This window comes from Furipterus horrens, unplaced genomic scaffold (assembly GCF_987537825.1).
Source record: "Furipterus horrens unplaced genomic scaffold, mFurHor1.1.pri manual_scaffold_8, whole genome shotgun sequence".
Lineage (NCBI taxonomy): Eukaryota > Metazoa > Chordata > Mammalia > Chiroptera > Furipteridae > Furipterus > Furipterus horrens.
This window is the reverse complement of record NW_028327178.1, coordinates 96,588,293-96,599,502: the sequence shown is the minus strand read 5'-3', so window position 1 is coordinate 96,599,502 and position 11,210 is coordinate 96,588,293. Positions and strand designations below refer to the sequence as shown.

The 11,210-nt window shown below is 45.5% G+C and overlaps 1 long non-coding RNA gene across 1 annotated transcript; it reads right to left on the bottom strand.

Moving 5' to 3' along the window:
• Positions 1-3,675: 3,675 nt before the first annotated feature.
• Positions 3,676-6,003, bottom strand: LOC150003571 (uncharacterized). The gene is made up of 2 exons (XR_016512669.1): positions 5,905-6,003; positions 3,676-4,985 (listed from the first exon to the last, which is right to left on the bottom strand). It is a non-coding gene; the product is annotated as an uncharacterized LOC150003571 (long non-coding RNA).
• Between the last annotated feature and the right edge of the window lie 5,207 nt (positions 6,004-11,210).

Genomic DNA, 11,210 nt, shown 5'->3' with positions numbered 1-11,210 from the left:
TTGAGCATGTTCCATATGCCAAGCTGCCATTCTCAGTGGGGGTGGGGGGATGGGATACATTGGTAAAAAAGACAGACAAGGCCCCTGCATGACTGGGGCCCAACATATAGTGTGGGAGTCAGTTAGTAAGTAAAACATGCACATGTGTACCCATGGACACACACACACAGTAGGTCAGCTAGTGTTAAGTAGAATAAGGACAGAAAGAGGGGCTGGGTGGTAAGCAGGGAGGTAGGGCTTTTGCTCTCTTAGTAGGAGTCACCAGGGAAGCCTTCTCAGATGTGCTGTCAGGTGAGCAGGGACCTGAACCAGCAAATTACAGTCACTTGATAATGGAAGGAATGCAGGCTGTACTCTTGACCACAGCCTGGAGAGCATTAATAGCATCGGTAGCTTTTAAAGATGAATTTTCTAACAGAGGAGGAGTCTGAGGCCAAATTGATTGCAGTCCAGGCCCCTGCTATTTCCGCTGGAGTGAGGCACTACCTGGTTGTATGTGAAGGATTAGGGGCTAGACCTACCTGGTTTTACATTTCCACTCTCACACTGAGCAGCTGTGTGAACTTGAGCAAGCTGTAACCTCTCTGTGCCTTGTTTTCTCCTCTGTAAGAAGAAAATAAAAATAGTCCCTACCTCATTGGAGTGTTTTGATGATGAAGTGGTTGGCTTAGTGTCTGGCCAGAGGTTGGGACCCAGTAAATGTCAGCAGTTAATGTGACACAATATTACCCATCACCCTTTAAAGAAGAGGCGGATAGTGCCCTTAGCCTTAACGCGTGGACAGAGGTGAAGACTGATAACTTGTCTATAGGTAACACCTGATCTCTTCATCCTGCATCAGCTCAGGGAGACTTACTGGGCAGCAGAAAAGGACTTTCTTGAGTTCTGGGACAAATAGGCTTGGGATGTGGGCTGGATCAGCTACACCATCTCGCTTGGGTGTCTGTTAGTGGGGATTGATGGCGCCCCTGCCCTTGAACATTCCGAGGTGGTCTAAGGGGTCACTGGAGTTGACCAAAGAGCAATGGAGGAACTCGCCTTTCCTAAACATTGTGCTACAGAAAAACGGAGCCCCACCCCGCACCAGCCAGCACCTTCCTTTGGGGAGGGCAAGGCACAGGAGGCGGAGTCACTCAGAGCGCGCTGCTGAAAGGTCTACGGCTGTGGCCCTGAGTGGCAGTGCAGGTCCCCAGCGGGCCTGCGTATGGAGAATGGTTTTTGCTGCAAATGAAAGTCTCAATGGTTTCCATTCCAGCTGAACTCAAGGCTCCTTCTCGGATGGCATTGCTTCATCAGGAGATGAGGCCACACCCTCCAGCATCTAGGAAGGGACGGCACAGGAGGCAGCTCATTGGCCCAGCGCAGGAGCAGACAGGGTGGCCCGCTCGCCGGTTTTCCCCGGGACATTCCTGGGTTTAGCATCTGAAGTCCCAGGTAAACGGAGCTGGTTGGTCACCCTGCAAACTGAGCTGTTGGTTACAATGTCTTTTGAAACCTCTGCGGACTGCCAGGCTCTACTCTGACCTCCTGAGCAGAATCGAGAGATACTTGTTTTTCACAAGTTTCCCCAGGAGCCAGTCCGCGGTCAGGCAAGGCGGTGGGTAGGACCAGCACCCGGGCCCCCTATCAGTCACTGGGAGCGTCCTGCCTACAAGCCGTGGCCAAACATATCTGCAGGATGGGCCTTCTCATGGGAGGGAAGCGGAAGAGGAGGTGGGAAGAAGCAGCTCTGGGCTGCTGACCCAGGACTGGTGGGGGAGGGGTGTGGCAGCCCATTAAGTTCATACAGCCGGATAACATTTAGGGTACAAGAAATAGCGTTTCCTCTTCCCTCTATGTGAGCATCTGTAGCTTTCACACGGGGCTTCCTCTGAAGCTTCAAAAATTAGCAGGGCTGATTGGGAGGGTTTTCATTCATTCATTCACTCATCCATGTATCCATCCATCTATCCATTCATATATGTATTCTTTGTTTGCCAGGCATTTATTGGACACCTGTTATGTTCCAGGTGCTCCCAGTTCTGGGGTACCACAGAGAATGAGGCTGACAAGGTCCTTCTCTTGTGAAGAATTGGGGTCTGGGAAACAAAAATGGAACAGATAGCACGTGATATCTGGGTGTTTTCCATCGACCCCCCCCCCCCCCCACTGGCCTCCAGATCTGCTCTGCATCCTTCCCCACCATGTTTGTGCTCCAGAAGGTTAGCCGGGTCACCTGGAAGGGCCTCCTCCCCCTCTGGCTTTGGTTTGGCTTGGCCAGTGGGGGTCAGGGGCAAGAATCAGAAGGAGTGAGAGGGAGTGGAAATGAAGTCAGGGTAATTTATTCCCTGGCTTCCCCCTGCCGGGTCTCTGAGGGTTGGCTGCTTCCCTCCGGCTCAGCCACTGAAGCTCTCTCAGGGGCCTGCGACTGCTCCTTACCCTGTAGGCTCCCAGTGGTGGCCCCAGGATGCTACCCCAGCTCTTGTGGGTTACCTTAGCCCTGTGGATGCCCCTTTAATACACTCTCCTCAGGTACCCCCAGTGAGTGTTCCATTTTTTTTCTTCCGGGACCCTAAATACTAGAAAATAACAAGTCAGTTCTGCAGACAGGAGTGTTGTTTTATTTTTAAAGAGACTTCGAACTCCTAGCCGAAAGGAACGTTAAATTTATTATTTTATCAATGAGGTGAGTTTTAGAAAACAATGTGTTTTGCCTATTTGAATACATATTTGATTAGTAAGAAATGCAAATGACTAAAACTGGAAAAAAATCATCTTAACTGCAAAAAAAAAAATTATAAGTAAAAGAGTAATGAAGTCTAATTTTGACTCTCGCAGACCCTGTCGTGGGGGTGTACTGTAAATGGATCACTTCGGGAAATGTGTCAAGAGCCTGAAAAGATTTTACTCTTACAGATCAAACGATTCTTTTGTTAAGAGTTTCCACTTAAGGAAATATTCAGAAACATAAAGATTTATGCACAAAATGTTCATCACAGGATCATTTAAGAGTGAAAAGCATGGAGCCATAGAGATATTCTACAAAAGAAGAGTGACTAAGAGAAATCATGCAGAATCTGGAAGGAAAGCGGTTCAGCACATGGTCTCTGATGAAGCTCCACCTGGTTACTTTCTTCCACTGTGCCTGGGCCTCTGTGCACAAGGAACTGCCTAATCCTCCCAACAGCATTGGGGTGAGACAGGAACACCTAGGAGGAGCTCCGCGAACTCCGACTGTTCAAGTTTGAAAACTCATTCTGTACGAAGACTCATATATAACTATTAAAAGGATGCTGTTGAGCAATATTTAAATATGCAAAAGCATTCATGGTATAAATGAAAACATAAGAATAAATAAAAAACAGAACTCAGAATTTAGATATAAAATTATCCTCATTATTTCAGCATGAAGGATACATGCTAAAATGATGAGTGTTCACATCTGGATGGTGTGATTACTGTTGATTTTAGGTTTCTTTGTAGTTTTCAAATGATTTAAGATAGATCATTATTAGCTTGTTTCTCTCTTTCTTTCTCTCTCTCAATACAGGAAGTAGATGATCACAACAAAACAAAATGCCCTGCAGCCTCACATTCCCCATCCCAAATAGCCTCTGTGCACACACACACAGACACATGCACACACACACACTGCAACACGTGAGCTTAGTTTTCAATTTAAAAGAGTACAAAATGTACAAAAACAAAACGGATAGTTCTTTATCTCATCCACAGGCCTCTCAAATGAAACCATTAGTAATAAATCCTTTTGATTCATGGCAGGGTATATGCATATGCCGGCAGATCCAAGTTCTTTTCAAATAAGCCTGCATTGATTTTACAATCAGAAAATTGTAGCATGCATGCATTTGAAATGTGGGCATTTTTATTGTTAGTCCCTGTGGTCCTGACCTGACTGGGGAGGATCAGTTTAGGCACCACACTTGGATGAGGGGACCCGGAGTCAGTCCAGTGGCCACTGACCTGGAATCTTAAGGTCTAGTGTGGGGTCTAGAACTCACACACCTCCTTGCTCCTCAGGTTCGCCATTAGAATCCTGAGTACTGGACACCTTACTTTGGAACCACGACCAGCATGAAGATACCAACATTGATCCCCAGGTTCAGATATTGCTGGTTGTGATAGGGTGTCCCCGAGCCTTTCTACCAGTCACTTTTCTCTGTCCCTGAAAACTCTGGCTTTAGTTCTTCCCAAAGACCTCAACCCTCTCGATTTCCCCAGTCCCCCAAAGTTCCTCTACCTGCTCCCAGCTTCCTTGCCTCTCCTTCAAACCAAACAGCGTGGGTTTTGTTTTCTCTTTTCCCTATCTCCCCCCTTGCCCTACCCCAACTTCCTTAGAATTCGGGTCATTGCACACAAAAAACAGGGAACCTTGGGGTTGAACACTCATATTGGGCAATACATTTAAAGTTCATAAAATTAACTGGAAGCTCTTTCTCTTGATGCAGTTCCCTACTCACTGAACTCATGTGACTTTTGGATAAAACACTTGTGCTCTTGGAGCTTCCGTTTGGTTTATGTGCAAAAAGAGGACACTAATCATTCTTGGTACAAAGTGATCAAGAATGTGTCCATGCTAGAGAAACTTCCACCTCCAGAGTACAGAGGAGAGATGTAGCGGGGAGCTCCCAGCTGAGCGGGGACCCAGCAGTCACTGACATCATTTGGAGGGTTGAGGAATTTCACCGGAGTGCGTGAAATCAGGGGGCCAGGGCAAAAGCAATCCATCCCATTGTGGATGCAGTCTCCAGCTTTCATTCATAAACTCATGAAGTTCATGACTTTATTTGGAGTGTGTGCAGATCACAGGATTCAAGGTCAGAAAGATTGGGTTGTTCTTGCTCTTCCCTCACCTGCTAAATGACCTTGGAGACCCTCCTACTGGCAGGTGTCGGTCTTCTTCTGTTAAATGGGTACAATCTTCCTTTGTCTCTGGACAGCTGTTGTGACAGCAAAGTCACTGCAGCAAAGGTACTTTGCAGACACTATCATGATAGGAAAATGTAAGGCACATTCTCAGTTCAGGTATTGAAAAACGAGCTCCGTGGTGGAGCTCGTTTATTTTTAAATAAACATGGAACATGCAAATCATCTTCATTACAACATAGTCTTCTAAGGACTTGACAGATATTAACACATTTAAATTCCCTTAATCATCCAGCGCGAGAGATACAACTCTTGTCCCTATTTTACAGATGAGAAAATTGTGGCACAGAGAGGTTAAGTAACTTGCCTAAGGCTCCACAGCTATTGAGAGGCAGAGCTAGAATTGGAACCCAGGTTGCCTAGCCCCAGAGCCCATGCTCTTCAACATTACTCATGCTGCCTTCTTGCTTGTGGTGTTTGGTGTAATAAAGATTACATGAAACCTAGAACAGACTGCATGTGTATCTTAGCCCTGCCGCTTAGCTGTGTGTCACTGGGAAGGTTAGTTAATTAACTTCTCTGAGCCTTGAATTTCTTATCTATAAAAATGAGAATGAAAATGCTCACACGACAGTTTTTGCAGAGGGTAAATCGAGGCACGCTGTCTGGTCCACACTGGCACACTGAATGCAGGTTAGATTTGCATGAAGGGCCTTACCAGAACCCAGCTTCAGGCGTATACTCAGTTACTGATCAAGTTCAGACTTTCCCATGCTCTGTCTTCCTCCATCCCAGAGGGACTGCCTGTCCACACATTTTTCAGAGTGTGAGGGACCCCAAATACTTTGGTTCTAATGCTCTCAGGTGCCTGGCCTGCAGACTGTGGTAGGGAATCTCTTGTTCACATGCTTAGACTCGTTCAATAGTGACAGTTTTTTAAACCCAAAGAGCCAATTCTCAGAATTCTGTTTCCTTTGGGCTCTGAATAGCAAATATGGTCTCACACTTTTCTGTTCACCTCTCCTTCCAAAAACTTACCAGTTAATTTGAGGGTTGGAGAGAGCATTTCTGATGATGATCTGCCCGGTCTGCCCACGTAGGGTTAAGGTTACCAGTGGCCTCTGCCTCTGGCCAGACTCACTGGGAACAGCAGCAGCCACTTCCCGAAGCTGAGTGGGGGCAGGATCACGGCCAGGGCAGTGGGCAGTGGCCAGGCACAACATTTCCAAGCCCCGCCTTGGCAGACCGCACTCACAGCACATGGCTTTTGCAGAAGAGACAGAACCTTTTGTCAAGTGTAGCCTGAAATGGTTATACTTTTCAGATCCTTTTAACTTTAGAGATGGCCTGACGTTTACCACTGCAAAAAAGTGACCACAGGTCTTCCCCTTTAAAAAATTAATGCTGACACATTATCTAGATAATAAGGATAATCAGTTCAGTCAGAGTTCTTTTCACTCTGTGAGAGGTATCACAAACCTCGTATTGATTTTTTTTAGAGAAAAAAAAAGCAGCATGTACCAATTAAGAGTAAAACTAACAGTTAGTTAGCCTCCAAACTTTAAGACAAATAGAAAGTGAAAAAAACACTTGCTTCCCTCCCTTATATTGAGACATAGTAATTAGGCAACTAGGTAAGTAATCTTACATTATAACATGGGACGGGCTGTCATTGGCTCATTTTTCTCCACCGAGTCAGAAAGATCAGCCAGGGCTCCTGGTTCTCTGGATTTTCCAGACCTGTTCTCCCTTTTCTGGCTGTTCTAAAATTTGTTTCTTTCTCTCTTTTGCTTGCTTCTCTTCTCACCTGTTTGTAAGTTTTGTATTGAATGAGCTCCTTATTCATTTAGGTATTTCACAAGCCTGGACCAAGCACTCTTGTGCGTTGCTCTTTATATTAGATGGTAATTCTGCAGAGAAATATCCAGTAGATTATGAAGATATTAGGAAGTTCCACGACTATAATGCTAAAATCATGCCAATTTTTTTTCCCCATCAAGGTAGAAATTAAAAACAAGCAGAATAGTTGAGTGTCAACCTGCCACATGCATGTCCAGTGAGGCCACCCTGTTTTTTTTTGTGTGTGTTATGATTCTGTGCCCAATTAAATATTTGTTGAATATATAAATAAATGTGTCTCTCCCAATGGAAAGTAAGCTCAGCCTTGTTTGCTGATGCACCTCCCACACTAATGCACCTCCCACACTGAGACCTGTGCCTGACACCTCGCAGGGCCTCAGTCAGTACATGTTGAATGAATAAACAATGATCTCCAGCTCATGCATTCATTCAATGTTCAAAAAGTCTGCAGCCCCTGCTTTGTGGTCAGAACTAAACTAAGTTCTGGAAATTCAATTAAAACAAGGTTGGCCTGGGTTCTGTCCCTTCTGATCTTTTTCAGGCAAGGAGAAGACAGAAAATTGATCATGCTAACATGACACTGCATTGGAAGTGATGACTTGGGGCACTTAGCGATAGTGCCTTGGAGGTTATAGTAGGACACCTCACTTGGACCTGTGGAGTGAAGGACTTGGTGGAGAGGTGAAGATAGGACTTGGTGGATAGTGAAGATAAAAGGTGGACAACTGAGTTCCTAGGGATGAAAACAGATGTCAAACAATAGGATGTGGAGAAGGCAAGGAGCCAGGAGGCACTGAAGATGCTATACCTAGAGTGAAGAACAGGGAGTGCTCAGGGAGTGCTCAGAGGTGGGGCTGGAGGAGTAAGCAGAGGCCAAATTGTGCAGCGCCTCATAAGGAACTTAGATTTAATTCTAGATAGTGTGAAGCCATTTGCAGATTTCCAGAGGAACTTGCGGGCACATTTTTGTTTTGGAAAGATCACTCTGGTTGCTGTGTGTGGGGTGGCTTTAAATGGGAGATGCCAGTAGAGAGGCAGCTAGGAGGTTCTCCTGTAAACCAGGGAGACGGGTTGGAAATGTGGATGAGAGTGGGACTGGCAGTGGGCTGGAAGAACCAGAGGGATTTATGAGAGATTTAGAAGGAAGGATTGACCGGGGTTGGATGGGAGGTAAAGGCAGTAGTCATGGTGACACAACATTTCTGGTCTGGCCAACTGGGTAGATGGCTGGAAGTAGTTCTGTGCAGTGTGGGCATTAACATGGGGTCCTTGTGTGTGACTTTGCAGATGGAAAAGCGCATAGCTCCGTTGAAATAATTCCTCAATTTACTGTGAAGGCACATGAGGGAGAAGGAGGAAGAAATATTTAAAATCTTGTATTAATACAAACGTACATTAGCACCAAATACCTGCAGATATAGAACATGGGTTAGTGCACTGGGTTGTGCAAACAGGTTTTCTACTCTGTTAGAATTCAAGGATTTTTTAAATCCAAATGTCTATATGATAATCCTGGAAGAATTATCTAAAATATTCTCTTGAATGGCCTCTGATGCTGAGCATTAGTCCTCTTCCGGTAACTAGGAGTGGAATGGATGAAAGAAGAGTTGGGCTGATCGTATATTTCAGGACCCTGAACTTCTTGCTTCAGGGATCCTTACATCTCATCATCTGGCATTCTAATAGGGCTTTATTTCCTTTCATTCTAGAAATCTGGAAGTGTGTTATTACAAAGCACAATATCAGTATAGCACAAGAATTAACCCAACACTTAGAATTCATTTGTTTGTTCGTTCATTCCTTCATTTATTCATTCATTCATCTCTCTATCCCCTCACTAGTCAAGTGGTTTCCAACTGTACTTGAAGTTTCTGATGTAACTGGTCTTGGGTGGGGCCCAGGCATTGGTGTTTTATTAAAACTCTCCATGGGATTCTAATATGCTGCTAAGATTGACACATCAGTTTCCATGAGACCAGGGGTTGTGTCTGTCATTTCTGCCACATGTCCAGTATCTCAGGCAGTGGCTGGCACAGAAATAGTGCTCAGGAAATATTTGTAGGATGTATTAATTTAATCATGCACACAAACATTTATTCAGCATTGACCGATTTTCGACCAGCTGATGATGAAGATTATCATGTCATTTTCCGACAGACACCCATCAGGTAGTGTGGTTCAGGAAATTAATTACTTCTGAATCACATACTAGAATGAGATCAGTGTATATCATTCTTTATCTGCTAAACTACTTTCTTTTCAGGTATTTTCTCCTATTTACAGTCACCTGAGACCTTTGGCCCTACCATCATTGGGAACTAATTTGTGACCCAGAAGGAAACATGCCTGTCACTGTGTCAAGACCCCACAGATACCTTTCAGGTACCACATAGTGCCACTCCACCACTTAAAACGAATGCTTGGGGCACTGGTCCAAGTTTCCAATCTGCCAGCCGAGAGACTGCCCTCCCTACCTAGCTTTGTCTTGTCCTTCTGCCTCTGCGAAGTCTTGTCCTTATTTATTCCTTCCTTCCATCCTTCACCCTACATCCCCTTCACTGGGCGTGAAGAATGCTTGGCTGCCCAACTTCCCCAAGATATAGAGGTGACTGCCACAGCTCTCGACCCATAAGAGTGTCATCTAGCTGATACAGCAGCCCTTTATTTCACTTGACTCCAATTTAACTGTCTTGAGCCTCTTCCTTATATTGCCAAGAGATTTCCTAACAGATACGTAGCCCCATGATTCAGGCAATTATTCACATATTCCCCCACATCATTAGTTTTATGGAACACTGCCAGGGGGCATATTTTTCTTTCGTGGGACTCCAGAGAATAAAGGAAATAGATCTCATACCATGAAGTCATATTAAGGAGTTTATTTCTCAGGAAATACCCCATAGCACTTTTATAAAACCTTACATAGAGTGACTGCATTTAGGAAAAGAATCATTTTTACCTTACCTGCTGCTATGGAAATCACTGGCCAGGACTCCTGCCTTGCAGAGCATGGCTTTACTTTTTCTTTTCTGTAGTATCTACTGACCACACAGGGGTGCCTGTGGTTATTGGAGGGAGAGCATGGCTCATGTTGGGTCTTGTTGGGTTTAGGTAAGGTGACTGTAAGTTAATCATCTGAGCCAGGATGCATTGGGGGGTGGGGCAGCAATGCTATGAGTAATTACATTGGAATGACAGATATAAATTAAGACTGTCCTGGCCCACTAGCACCTATGATTGTCAAAAACTTAGTGCTTTAATCCTACCACTTACTGAAATTTCCCTCCATGGGTCTGGCTGATAGAGCAAAAACCTCAAAGAATCCAGGCAAATTGGGAGAAACAGTAGATTGTAACCTAAATAGTGCTTTTCTCTACTGACCTGAAAACAAAGGACTTTGGGGTGTATCAGCTAGCTGTTGCTGCAGTCATGCTGCATAACAAGTCCTTCCAAAGCTTAATGTCTTAAAGCAACAATCATTTATTCTCACTCATCTCTCTGCAGGTCAGTTGACCCAGGCTGGGCTGGAACCCAAGCTGCCGGTCAGGTCCAGCTCTGCTTCTCACGTGTCTCCTTCTCCATGGACCAGGAAGCTGACTGTGTCATGCTCTACATGGCATGGCTGAGGCAGAACAGAGGCGCACGAGTGGAGACTTGAGCTGCCCCCTGCCACCAAATCTTGGATCTGGCACATTGTCACCTTCACCCACATTCCATTGGCCAAAGTGAATCCTATAGACAACCCCAGCCTCACTAGGCTGGGAAATATACTCTGTCTTTCATGAGAAGTCCATTAAAGGCACACACAAAGGGCATCGATACAGGAAGGGATTAAGCATTGGAGCCAATAGTGCAAGCTGTCCCAGATGTTATTAGTCTAAAGAGGGTGTGCTTTTCCTCTCCCCAGACCTCTGGTGGTGAGCTGGTTGAGTTTATTCAACCCGAGGAAGACTGAGAAGGGAAAAGGAAGAGAGTACAGGTCAGTTTGGTGTGCTAGAGGCAGAACGCAGAGAACTGGACTCACTCTTCCTGAGAATATGAAGGTCTGAAGAGAAGAGCAAACAGGAGAGAGAGATGGGCAGAGACCCTCATGATTCAGAATAGCAATCCTGCTCTGGCCAATATGGCCCAATGAATGGACTCTTTCCATTCACCAAGCAGACCAATCATTTTCTTCCCACAGGGTCGGGGGAGAAAGAAATGATAGCAAGTACTCATGCCCATACTTATCCCTTCTGAGAAGGGGAAACACAAACCCTCTCTGCTTGTGAGGGTAAGAGAAAATGTGTTCCCAACTCACGGGCATTTCTGTGGGGTGTGCATGGACCCATGGGATAGCACCAGGCAGATGCTGTGGTGTCGCTGGTGAGGATAGCCTTCCTATGCCTTTGCTCCTTCTATAGTTCCAACTGGACAAGCGCTGCTGGGGGCTCTGTGCCCCTATAGTTCTGAGGCACCCTGTGCAGCGTCCCCTTTGCCCTGCA